This window comes from Cupressus sempervirens, chromosome 3, assembly GCF_028749045.1.
Source record: "Cupressus sempervirens isolate cs-2001-9-10 chromosome 3, ASM2874904v1, whole genome shotgun sequence".
NCBI lineage: Eukaryota > Viridiplantae > Streptophyta > Pinopsida > Cupressales > Cupressaceae > Cupressus > Cupressus sempervirens.
Genome location: NC_143120.1, coordinates 87,876,463 through 87,890,282, shown reverse-complemented (window position 1 = coordinate 87,890,282; position 13,820 = coordinate 87,876,463). Strand labels below are relative to the sequence as shown.

General features: G+C 34.7%; 1 pseudogene; it reads right to left on the bottom strand.

Moving 5' to 3' along the window:
• Positions 1–1,389: 1,389 nt before the first annotated feature.
• On the bottom strand, positions 1,390–3,368 carry LOC149564906 (cytochrome P450 CYP72A219-like; annotated as a pseudogene).
• Positions 3,369–13,820: the final 10,452 nt, after the last annotated feature.

Here is a 13,820-nt window from a genome sequence, read left to right as displayed (position 1 = left end):
TCTCAGAAGAAGGAAGGATGATCATGGATACTCCTATTAGAAATAGGAATTTTTTATTCTATTATCTGCAACAAATTATAATATTTGGTATTTTAACAAAGTGGAAGCATGAAATTTAAGTGTTTAGAGAGGTGGAAATCAAAAGAGTTGTGAGTTTTCTAAAGAAATCTATGGGGATAATTGAGGTATTACAAGAAGAGCTTAGGATTTCGTTAGATGAATCTAAAGAATGATAAATAAAATAAACATGATGAAAGTATGCATGCGATGCAGAATGATCCAAGTTTTTCCTCTAAAGGAAAATATTCTCAAGGTGAAGAAAGGGTGGAGAGGAAGAAGGGAGACAAGACAACAAGATAGAAGATTCTTGTCCACCTCTATGGAATAAATAGTTGGGCCCTCCATGTAAGCATGAAAAACTTCTTCAATTTCCACATATATCCTCATTATTTTGTGAAAATTCCAGGAAACATGTATTGAACATATGTTTTAATACTTGTGGATTAGTTATAGTTCTATTAGGTTGGTCATGTATTACTTGTGATTTGATAATGTTGGGCTAGTATTTATGTTGGTTTTTAGTTTAGGAGACATTTGATTCCATAATGGCTAGTAAAATAATAGAATTTAGATTATATAAAAAGGATAGAATGGTTTAGATGTAGCAAAAATCAATACACATTTAGTGCTTTTTAATTAGTAGATGGAGTATATCTTCAATCTAGATTCTAAGAGATTTGTTTGGTCTTATGACATTAAGAAAAATTCAAGTGTGTCCTAAAGTTTTGTTTTTATCAGAAGCACTCCATCTTTTTTGTAAATTCCATTATTTATATTAATATGTTAAACAAAGTATCCGTTTATTCCTTTTAGTGATGATAATGCATATAGAAGAGTTATTATAATTTGATAAATGTGCAATATCAAATAAAATTTTTGAATTCAACATTAAAGAAAATAATTTTATTTTATTTTATTTTAACTTTCTCTGTTAGAAATGACATGCTCTGTTAGAAATGACATGCTCTTTAGTACCATGTATGTTAGGGACAAACTAGATCTCATACTTTACATAGGAAGCTCCCATCAATCCTGTTCCATCACCAAACACAATTTAAAAGAAAATTTAATATATTTTTATTTCTTTATTGATTAAAAATAATATGTTTTATTAGTGTACATTTTGTCTTCCTATAGTTGAATGGTTGTATATGGGTCTACCAGATAACTAACTCTTACTAATTGAATAGGCTCAATACAATAAGAAATATTTTATAGAAAATATTTTTAAAAAACACCTATTACTTTTCTATATAAAATAATTAATTAGATCAATGTGAACATACAAACATACAAACATAAAATATTAAATTATATATTCATCAACTATTATTCATCGCATTCAATTGTTTCCACCATAATTGGCATCCCATATTAAGGACTTAAAGTGAATAAGGTTACAGGTTCATGCCTGTATCCACTGCTAGCACTAAATGGACTGAACCTTTTAACCAACATAGTCACCACAACCTTTGTTGCCAGTAATGCATAGTTCTAGCCTATGCATGCTCTTGGCCTTCTAGAAAATGGCATGAATGCATACAGATGATTCTTTGTAGCTTTGTTTATTCCATCTCTGAAATGCCTTGGCCTGAACTCATTTGCATCACTTCCCCAGTACCTGGAATCCCTGTGCACTAATAATGTTTCTCCCACCACATTCACACCCTTGGAAATTATAAAATCATCTCTTAATTTTATTTCTTCGAATGCCTACCCGACGACACCTATTACTGGTGGGTACAACCTCAGCGTCTCCTCGAATGCCTACCCGACGACGCCTATTATTGGTGGGTACAACCTCAACATCTCATTCAATATCATCCCAATCTATCAAAAAAAAAAATTCAATATTAGTTCATTAATGTTTCTCTTTGGAGGAATTCCATAGTGAGATCTATACTATCAAATACTTACAATTTTGAGCTTCGCTAAAGAGTCCATATTGGGATTGCTATTTCCAATGATTGCAATTGCTTCTTCATGAGCCTTTTCTTGCCAATAGGAGTATTGTCCATGTTATGAGAACACTCATTGCTTCTCTTCCTCCCAGGAAGAATGGTCTACACTCATCCATTACTTGCTTTTGTGTGTGGGTAAAATGCTTACCATCTGAAGAAACATTCTCTGTTTCAGAGAGTATCAACCCAAGAAGATCACTCCCATGTGATTTACTCTCTTTTCGTTTCTCTATAATTTTCTTCCAAGCCTCCAGATTTGAGGGTATGGGAATACATCTATTTTTAGAAAAATATAAATGTGAGCTCGAAATAGTCATCTTTATTATGATGAAAACAACCCAAATCTCAAATTTCCCATTCGAAAAGGAATCATATCATACCTGGAACCTGGCAGCCACAGATATTGAATATTGTGGTTCATTATCTCTTCTAATCTCCTCATATCTTCGCATATTTCTTTCCCATCTTTGTTCTAGTCCATTCCAAATCCGACCCTCATTAAGATTTTTGCTATAAGTCTATCCATGAAAGCAGTTAGCTCTAATTCACAAGGGCCCAGCTTAAACAGCCTGACTTAAACAACTTTTGAAGATTGTGAAAAGTGTCTCAGCGGTGAAGTGTTCCATGATAGCTATAATGTATATAGTCTAGTACTGTACTCATGTCCTTCACTTCTTTCTATGCCATCAAACGAGTGGGAATAATTTTCAAATTCAAAATGGTAATGGCGATTACTTTCTTAATGAAAGTAGACATGAACAATTTTTTTGAGGGAAGAATGGGCCCATAGCCACCTAAGCAGTCAAAAGCTTACTGTGTGCTATTTAAGCCAGGCTGTTGTTGACCCCCTCAACTTCTTTCGCACTTTAAATTTTCCTTACCTTGCAAAAAGTATGATGTTTGAAATATTCCTCTACATTGAGTAGGGAAAGTTGAAACATCGGTTGGGCACAAGTGTTGAAAACCAAGAACTGAGTTCCAAAGAGAAGGAGAGAGTAGATAGAGGCATCAAATACTTCCTAAATTCTTTCCACAAAGGAACATAGCGCCCGACCCCATCTTGAAAAGACTAAACAAAGACGCTTATGAAAAAATCTAGGAATTGGATGAAACATTCAGGGTATTTTTGGTTCATGTCACTATTACTTGTTTGCTAGGAGCTACCAATCTAATAGTAACTTATTCAAGGAAGTGGGCACAAAGTTCAAATAAAAGGAAGATTGAAGTAGCTGTTACAGTTGTAGGACAGTTGAGCGGATTCTTAGAACAGCTGGTTGAAGATGGACACAATCGTGTGGCAGTAGAAGTGCCCAGTGAAAGTGCATTCGAGGGAACCAAATTGTCCATTTCAAATGCACCTCGTTTCTTTCATACCCTATGGTGACATAATCTTAGATTTTGAAGAATAGTAGAGAAAGATAATCTCATGTTCTGTTAGTTTTTTCCAAAGCATGATAGTTATCATGGGGAAATGATTTAGAAGAACATTTTCCATAGTTGTAATAATATTTATTGGTTTAATATTAAGTTTGGAACAAATAAGTCAAACTTTTTTTCTTCTGATGAATAGTCTTTTTCTATTAATAAATAATATACTTAGTTACAATTTACAAAAAAAGGGTCGGGGGATACAAGATCACCCCAAGAAAGTTCACATGTTCATAGTCGAAATCAACAACTATTCATCAATATATATATATATATATATATAGAAACAACCCTCACACTACGAATGTAGTGCCAGCTGAGGGGGGTGGTTCATCCCGATCATGAAATTTTCAGTTATCGTCGGGATTGGCAAGTGTACTGGGAATAGTCCAGCCACAACGACATTGTAAAGGTGTAATATCCCTAGCCCAAACTAAACTGATTTAAGCTTAAGGAATATTGTCAAACACTTGTATGCTACCTTTTAATGATAGAAAATTTGCAAATGATATTACAATGGCTCTTACAATGAACTAATATGCAAGTGCAATTCTTTTGGTACTTCTAATGCATTTACATGGAAACTAGATATGAAATGCATACCTATAGCTAACTAACATTTTGATATACAACTATTATGCTGATCATATATGCTATTAGATGGACATTTCATCAAACAAATGGTATGCAACATGTATCTCCTTTATTGAATTAATTTTTATGTACAAATGTTGCTATGAGTTTGCCAAGACAAATGGGCTTACAATAATGACTACAATAATGCCAAAATCTGATTCTAAATTATCACAACAAAATCATATGCCTAAAAATTACAATGCTAACTACTAATAGTTGCAAGAGGAATCTGATAATAGTGATGCCCAAGGATGGAGATGAATCAAGCATAAGTATAGTAGTGCGACATCATTCTTGCATACTATAGTAGCCAACAATAATTGCATTCTCCAATTTAAGAAAAAATAGGACTCCTGAATTGAAGCTCTCCCAAATGCCAAATTCCGTGGATATTTCACCATCTCAAATGGTTGCAACACTAAAGAGTTGACATTCTCCAATTGCCAACTAAAATTAGAAACATTAGTTTCTTCTCCTAAGTTTATATCAAATGCAATTCACAATAATCAAATGATTAACAATGAAGCTCTCACCTCTATTTATTCTTTTCCTTCACCCTTCTAGAAGGAAATAAAATATTATTTAATTTCATTCTCTAAAAGCTTCAACCTTTTCAATGCAATAATTAATTGAATTTCTAGAGAATGCACTCTATAGAAGCTTCTCCCTTGCAATACAATACTTAATTATGCTTCTAGAAAATTGAATTAATTAAATATAAAGTCACCTTTTAATTTTAATTTTTGTTAATAACTATAAGAAATTAATTTAATCAATTTCTCCTTATTTCTTCACTTAGACCTTGGAGAATGTAAAGGCTTAGAACTCCACTGAGTTGCTAAAAAGATGGGAACATTACATAAGAGCCTAGTATTCATTTTAGGTATCAATCCATGGAGGTGAAATAGCCAACTCTAGGCAGAAGGGACATTCCCCAAAAACAACACACTAAGCACCAAGAGGGGGAGCTACTTGTTGGCGCTCAAAATTGTAGTCCAAATTTTGAGCACTATTGAAGAATTTGAGCCCTATAAATGCTTTTAATGCCTATGTACCTGACAGTCCATCTAAGACCCCTAAGGTGTTTAATGCTTCTACCACCTTTCATTCAGCATGCCTAAGTATTTTGTGAAGTTAAATTGAGTTTTTGAGTCATTTGGCGAAGTCTTGTTTCAAGCATTTGTCAAATTTGCAATTTTTCCCTAGTGTCAAACAGTGACATGAAGCTGTGTTTGCATCTGAATATGTCGCACCCATAAATATTTTGTGAATTTCCATTTTGGGAGTGTCTAGTGTCCATACCCAAGAACCTATGTTTCAGATTTTGAGTCGTTTCGATTCTGTTTGACTAGGTTTTGAATCTCTCAAAGTTGGTTAGTTATTGTTTTCACACATTTGCACATTGCACACATTTCTGGGAAGCCCTATTTGACCTATAATAACTTTTGACCAGTTGATCAAAATATTGAAATACTTTTTGTGTTGCATTGTAGACGTCAGAGACTTGTTATGTTTCAATTTTCAGCTCTTGAAAAATCCATTTGATTAGTTTTCAAACATGATTCCAAAGACAATTCCTATATTTTTAATGGTGTTAGCATTTGTAAATTGTTTGATACCCCTATTCGAGACATTATAAATTGAGATCTATGATAGGTGAGATTGAATGGATTGTACCACTATGTTGTCCTTTGAAAATACTTTCAGTGTGTCAGTTTGCATGTTTAGGCAAATCCATCTGCACACTTTTCTAGGTCAATTCCATTTGCAAAAATCACCTTTCAGTCAGTGTTTCTAGTTGCAAAATCTGAGTAGCCTACTTTGACTGATTTTCATTTGCGCCCAATTATTCATCATAAGCCCAAATTGAAAATTCATATTGTCCTCATGATACAGAATAAATGCCCAATTTTTTGTCTTCCCAAGTGTTCATTTGCCCAATTTTCAAAGCCAAATCCGAACCCAATTCATTGCTTTCTGACATGTTTTCTGGCAGGCAGTTTTGAGATATCAACTTTTACAATGAATATCTTTTGACACGATGCAAGTGTGTGGAACAAAGATTCAGTGTGCTGAGTTTCATAGCCCGGTCAGGTCTTTAAATCAGTTTTTAAAGCTAGGCAAAAGGCCTCCTGATACAGTTTTTACAATGGTGTGAAAAATTTTTAAATGGTTTTTAATGATCAATTAGCAGTCAAAATTTGAGATTAGTCAGTTCAAGAAGGTCGGTGGATCACTTTGACACTTCAGGTGTTTGGAAATGATTTTTTTTTTAGTTGGACCCACTTTGGGGCCCGACTAATTCCACCAGGCAAAAGTGAAGTGATATTTGAGGGCTGATTTTAATGTGATAATGATATATACAAGCATAAGTAGGGCATTGGTCAAAGGGATTGTTCCTTGTAGATGGCCATAAAAAAAATCCACATGTGTGTTAAGTTTAAAAGGGGGAAGGCCACTTTTATTGCAACTTGGTGGCATTCATCCATCCAAAGTCATGAAGACAGATGAGTTTGGAGGAGCCACTTGGATATAATAATTGAAGTACAAAATTTTTTCTAGTCTATGTTTGGGAATCCTCGGGCTCTATCTTGAAGATATAATAGAGGAACTAAGTGAAGCTTCTGAGATATGTCCACTTGAAATCAAGATGGCACTGTTGGCAAATTGCTAAAAGACAAGGACCATTATGTGATATAGTATTGATTGCATTACTTGACAGCTTATGTGAACTCTTAAATATCTTAGGTTCTAAAATCATAGATAGAGGCATGTTGAAGCTATTCAAGCTTGCATTTATGGAAAGAGATGAACGTCTAGTTGCTAAAAGAATAAGGAATATGAGACAAGCATTAGTAGCAAACATACTAATTAAACTCCATGTACAAGGTAAAAGAGAAGGGAGCAACAAGACGTGAGAGTAGGGGATGCATGAATCATAGTGGTCAAATACAAATAAAGCCGCCAAAGACATCAAGGGAGCCGTTTGAAAGAAGGCCAGCACAGGAACTAGCATGCATGAATGTGCCAGCTTAAAGCATGACGCACAACATTAAGGAAAGCCCACACAAAGATGGTGGTGTTAGATCACTGAAACCCACACTATAAATAAAGAGCCTTAGCAAATAAGAAGATTAGATTTTTAAAAAGGAGCCTCTTGCCTCTTAAAGGAAACAGTGTGCTTTTTTGATAGCAATAAGAACTGTGGCATGAAGAAGGAGCAATTAGAGGGCTCGAGCAAAAATACAGTACCCTGCAATAAGAAGCCGCAGTTCTTTTCAAAGCAATCGACAGGCATTGAAAGAGAAGGCGCTAACCAAACAAAGCGCGCACACACATTTTAAAAGGTACCCACGTATCAAGCAGAATAAAAGAGTATTCAAGGCACATTGAATAAAGAACCCCACACGTGATTAAAAAATTCATTCATGCATAAACACATGAAGCCATTTGAAATAAACTGAAGCCAAAGCTGCAATGAACAAGGAAGAAAGGATGGAGGCCACAACAAACAAGGAGGTGACCAGTCATTTAGAAAAGAGCTCACATCCATAACAGTGGTCAATGCCCATATAGAAGGCTCATGCATCAAATGGAAAGAGCCACCAACACAGCAGGGCGTAAGAACCATAAGAGATTATTCAAGTCCTTGAAAGGTTTTAAAATTCTTTCACACACATTTTAAAAGGTAGCACACAGAGTTTAAAAGGAGATTTGACGCATTTGAAATAGAGAAACCCGCAGGCCATTGAATGCAAAGGAAAACCATCAAATGCCTTATATCCCACATGTGTAAGGAGGCAAGTTCTAAAATGTTTAAATACAAATTCACACAACATAAGTGATGCCTTAAGAAAGGTGCCTTTTGTGAGAGCCAACACATGAGAGGTGGTGTTCCCGTAGATGACATCATCATGTCATAAGCCTAATTTTGAAAGAAAAAGCAGAGAGGATGATGTGACATGTTTGGATGCATTGCAATGAGATGTTGACAGGTAACAGATCGAACAGTGCCCGCTTCCCTACAATAATAAGTTGCGCACTAGTTAAATAATGCAGGGAAGAAAGCAGTTCACAAGTGGTAAGTGGGGCCCAAGCTGGTGGTGACGTGGCAGATCAGTGGCAAGTGTGTAGAGTAGCCAATCAATGAGTGACATGTGTCACTCGGTCAAACCCAGTTTGATCCCAAATTTTGAGGGGTGAAGAGAAATTTGAAAGTGATAAAAAATTCAATTTTTTATTATTCTTATTCAAAGTTGTACGCTCAAGTTGACTTTTAAATTCAGTGGACCTTTTTATAAAGTTTGAACCTTAGCATATTTTAAATTTTTTGAAATTTAAAATCAAACAAGTTGCAGACCTGACTTTCATAGCAAAGGGAGGCGATTTTCAAACGACAATTTAATAATTTTCTTGTAGGCAAAGTATGCCTTGTCCTATGCCATTGAAATCATGAGAATTTGAATTTTCCAATTCTGGAGTCAATTTATGCATAGGAAGTAGTTGGTTCATGCTACAGGGGGATTTGTCTCAGGTACCTGAATTGCAAATGTATTCAGAGTAGGTTCATATTTGATTTTATAACATAGAAATGACCTGAATGTGGTTAAAAGACAATTGAAATATAGTTTGGGTCGAATTCTAATAGTATTCACTCAGTAAAATCTCAAATTTTACCAACATTTCATGAGGCAAATTAGAGATTTTGAATGACTCAAAAAGTTTTCATCATTGAACAAGGATATTTGAAAATCAATAACTAAACAATGATGAAATCAAATCAAATCAATGGTAGAAAGAAGAGAGAAGTTGTTCAGTTGCTCAAGATTGAATTTCAAGTGGACACTTGTCAAGTAAAGATCAGATCGAGGAATTCATTCATCCTATATCATTCTTTCTTTCTTTCATTGTAGGGGTTGGAATTTTGGAAAGTTTCTCTGAATGGAAACACTTAGCAGAATTGGCCCTGGAATTGGTGTATTCTGAATGGAAGACCTAGGATGTGCTGGTTCCAGACCATGAAGCTATGCTTTGGCTATGATACCCCCTTCCCATCCCATCAGTTTCTCATTCTCACCATTTTCTCTCATGTATGATAGCATATGTTATTATACAGTCTAGTTTATTAAGTGATTTGTGAGTTAATTTCATGCATTTTCTATGTATTATTTCAAGGAAATCAATACAAAGAACGACAAGGGTTTAGTTTCAGTTTAAATCTTGTCTCCATTCTCAGTTGATTTTTGATATTTTATGATCATTGAACAAAGAGCCTAGGTCATTTTTGTAGTCCCTTAAGGCTGTATGTTGTTTCATTGTTGCTGATGATTCAAGGAATTGTGTAAATGCTTCAGAGATTCAACAGGGTTGTAGGTTTATTGAGAAGGATATCAGGTAAGAATGAAATTTGACATGAACATTGGTGTCTATTTGCAAGGTTAATGGATGGATCACATATCTAAATATATGAATAAGTATTAGATATCGAAATGCATGAGGGAGATTCATGAATTTACCCAATGGATCAGTCACTGATCAGATACAGGGTCATTAAGTTGTTGTCCATGCATGGTTTTCATCCGCTTTTCCCACCCACATAAAATCAAAATCAAAATCATCTTTACATTTTTTGTTAAAGGATCTAAATGTTATACCCTCACTTAGCTTGTGAATATTCTAGATTCACATTTAGCTACTGTAGATCTATGTCATTTAATGAGTTATTAGGAGATATAATAGTTTCATCTACTTAATAGATTCAGTGATATGTTTTTGCACTGGTACGGTATCAATTGAATCTCAAGTCCACCTGCCTAGGTTTAGCAGAGCCTAAAGAAGAAGAAGGGTCATGCCTTATAGTTGGCCTATTGTCAGAAATGACATGTTGAAAATGGGAGTTAGCTGCCCCTAGATGTGTCACTTTCTGAGTGGGATAATTGAAAACCCTCCAGCATTTTCAAACACTAACAAAATGGAAACTCTACTGGGGACTATATTGAATTAGATTTAAGAAAAAACTTGAAAATTTGAGAAGAGATTCAATACAGCATGAAGAGGTGCATGAAGAAAAAATTTATGCAACAGTCATGTTCCCCAGTATGCTTTATCCTCTTACAGCAGTAGTTCTTGAATTGGTTGTAATTTGTGTTGAGAAATGAATATACTTTTAATTAGTTTAGTTTTTTGAGCTGCTATAATGAATATCTGAGTCAAGAATCTAAAAGTGATGTGTATTCTCTTTCTATGGTGCTAGTGATCTGCAAGTTTTTCATATTGAAAGTCTGAATCAGAGTGTATAAGTGGTAAATTGTTTCTAATTTTTTCTCACTAAGTGTGAGTGGTGACTCTGAAGTAAGTCTCTGTGCCAGCGCATGATTTGTTTTAAATATCAAAGACTTTTAGTATCTAGGGGCAGATCTGGTTTTCTGGAAAGAGAAATTATAAAATCTTGATAATATTTTAAAGTGTTGTTTGTATTTCTGCTGATATAAGAAATTGAAGTGTAAAAAGTGAATCACAGTAGTGATCTCTTTATCCTGTTGAAAGGAGGTGGTAGCTCTACAAGGTTTGACCAGTGGTGTAAAAGGATTTTCAGTCTTGCACCTGTGCTAGAGCAGCAGATCGATGTTCAGCATCAACACTTGAGGGATTTTGATTTTCATGTTTCTTTTCATGAAGGTCAAGCATTTAAAAGGGTTGCCTCTATTTAGTGATTTTCAGCACTAGATAGGAGAGGTAGAAGTTTTACTTTATGATGTAGTCAGATCTTAGATCTGAGATTAGTTTGCTAGATTCTGAAAGCTTAGAAACTATGAATGATAATATTGTTAGATTGAAATGAAAGATTCATGATAAGATTGTCTTAATGTTAAGAAGTACAATTGGTGATATTAAGGGTCTTAGTGGATTGCAAATTTATCTAAAGTTCAAATTAGTAGTTATGAATCTTGATGAGTTTTTCAAACCTGAGGAGTCTTCCTGGCCAGTAGTACTTTTAGAAGTTTTTATGCCACATTTGGGTGATTGGCCAACCAAAATAAGATTAGATAAGATTTATGAAATCTAAGATTTTATCATGGAGTTTGAAAGTGCTTTGAAGGAAAAAGAGTCAAATTTTGACGAATATAATGAATTCATAAATAATGATAATTTGTCTTTAGAGTGTGAAGAGATGGATTCAGTTTCAAGTGAATCAGAAGAGTTTGACTAGCAAGAAGGTGGATATGAAATTGAAAATCAATCTTGTGATAGTGAATATGAGTTTGAGGAAGTTTGTGATAGTAGTAGAAGTGTTGATTGTTATGATGAAAATGAATGTTATTATGATTCTGATGTTTCAGATTATTATACTGACATTACTGCTACTATGAGTTCTTCATGTCATTCAGATGATAACCACAATCAGAAGAAGATTTGTGAGGCAATCTTCTTGAGCTCTGATGAAATCTCAGAATTGTTGGCTCATGAGTTTGAAAAGAATGCAAGTAATTCTAAGGATGTTCATATTTTCCCTCATAATTTTTCTTCATTTGGTCAAGTCAATTCCCCAATCTTTGATGTGGAAAAAGATACACAATTTGAAAGATCTTTATCAGATTTTGGAGGCGCATATAGTAATACCTCAGATGTATGTGCACATGATGACTTGATAGATGCAGGGGATGTGTTTGAGGAGAGTTTTTCTTCTATCACAAGGTTTTCTCATGTTGGTGATTGCAATGAAATATGTTTTGATACTTCTAATGAAGAGGGAAACATTGAAAATGATGTTTTTGATTCTCAGTTTTCTTTTTACACGGACAAGTTTTATATTGATCAGCCTGATGGTAATTTTGCAAAGTTAAAGGTTCATTCTAATACTATGTTAGATGAAGATAAATATTGTGATCAACATATTTTGGATCAACATTTTCAAAGTAGTTTTTCAGAATTGGTGACTAACCAATTATTTCAATGTGAAGAGATTTTAATGAGTGGTAAATCTAAGGTGATGAGTAATATCACTACAAAGAGGCAAAGATCAAATTTTATGTATTCTTCACAGCCAGAGATGCAGAGTGAGTTGCATTTTCTTGACATATGCAACTTGGTGAATAAAGTGGAGTGTGAATGTTTTGTGTTTCCTCTTGATAGCATGCACCCGTCATTTGTTTATGATGGTTCTCAGTTTAATTTTTATAATCAAGAGCATGCCAATGTTCTCTTTCATAGTGAGAAAGAGGTCAAAGTTACGCCAAATTTTTACATGCTTTATGAAAGTGAAGATGTTGATTTCATTTTACCAAGTGATTCGGTTCATGATGCTAATCTAATTGGCGAAATGGGTAGAAGTAATTCCAGCTTACCTCAGAAAGATGTAAATGAGAATCAGGTGTTTGATAGAGGTAAGAAGCTATGAAAACTTTCTGGTGGCCCGAGGCCATTGTTTGTATATAGTAGAAGTAGATTTCTTGCTTTCAATAAAGCTGTTCGAGAGGAAGTTTTTGCTGTCAGGTGTGTGGTCTGCTTCTCCCAGAGATCTAAAATCTTGCCATACCTACAAGGGACATGCATCCCCAGATAGAGCCACTGTTGGCGCTCAAAATTGTAGTCCAAATTTTGAGCACTATTGAAGAATTTGAGCCCTATAAATGCTTTTAATGCCTATGTTCCCGACTGTCCATCTAAGACCCCTAAGGTGTTTAATGCTTCTAGCACCTTTCATTCAGCATTCCTAAGCATTTTGTGAAGTTAAATTGAGTTTTTTATTCATTTGGCGAAGTCTTGTTTCAAGCATTTGCTAAATTTGCAATTCTGCCCTAGTATCAAACAGTGATAGGAAGTTGTGTTTGCATCTAAATATCTCGCACCCAGAAATGTTTTGTGACTTTTTGTTTTGGAAGTGTCTACTGTCCATACCCAAGACCGTATGTTTCATTTTTTGAGTCATTTCAAGTTTTTTTGACTAGGTTTTGAATCCCTCAAAGTTGGTCAGTTATTGTTTTCACACGTTTACACATTGCACACATTTCTAGGAAGCCTTGTTTGACCCATAACAACTTTTGACTAGTTGATCGAAATATTGATTTTTTTTTTGTGTTGCAATGTACACGTTAGAGACATGTTATCTTTCAATTTTCAGCTCTTGAAGAATCCATTTGATTAGTTTTCAAACATGATTCCAAACGCTATTCCTATCTTTTTATTGGTGTCAGCATTTGCAGATTGTTTGATACCCCTATTCGAGACATTATAACTTGAGATCTGTGATAGGTGAGATTGAATGCATTCTACCACTGTGTTGTCCTCTAAAAATGCTTTAAGTGTGTCAGTTTGCATGTTTTGGCAAATCCATCTGCACACTTTTCTAGGACAATTCCATTTGGAAAAATTGCTTTTCAGTCTGTTTCTAGTTGCAAAATCTGAGTAGCCTACTTTGACTAATTTCCATTTGCGCCTAATTATTCATAGTAAGCCCAAATTGTAGATTCATATTTCCCTCATGATAGAGAATAAATGCCCTAGTTTTCGTCTACCCATGTGTTCATTTGCCCAGTTCTCAAAGCCAAATCCGAACCCAGTTTATTGCTTTCGGACATGTTTTCTGACAAGTAGTTCTGAGAGGTCAGCTTTGACAGCAAATATCTTTTGACCCCGAATTTTTCATGAGATGAGATTTGACAGGATGCAAGTGTGTGGAACAAAGATTCAATGTGCTGAGTTTCACAGCCTAGTCAGGTGTTTAAATTAGTTTTT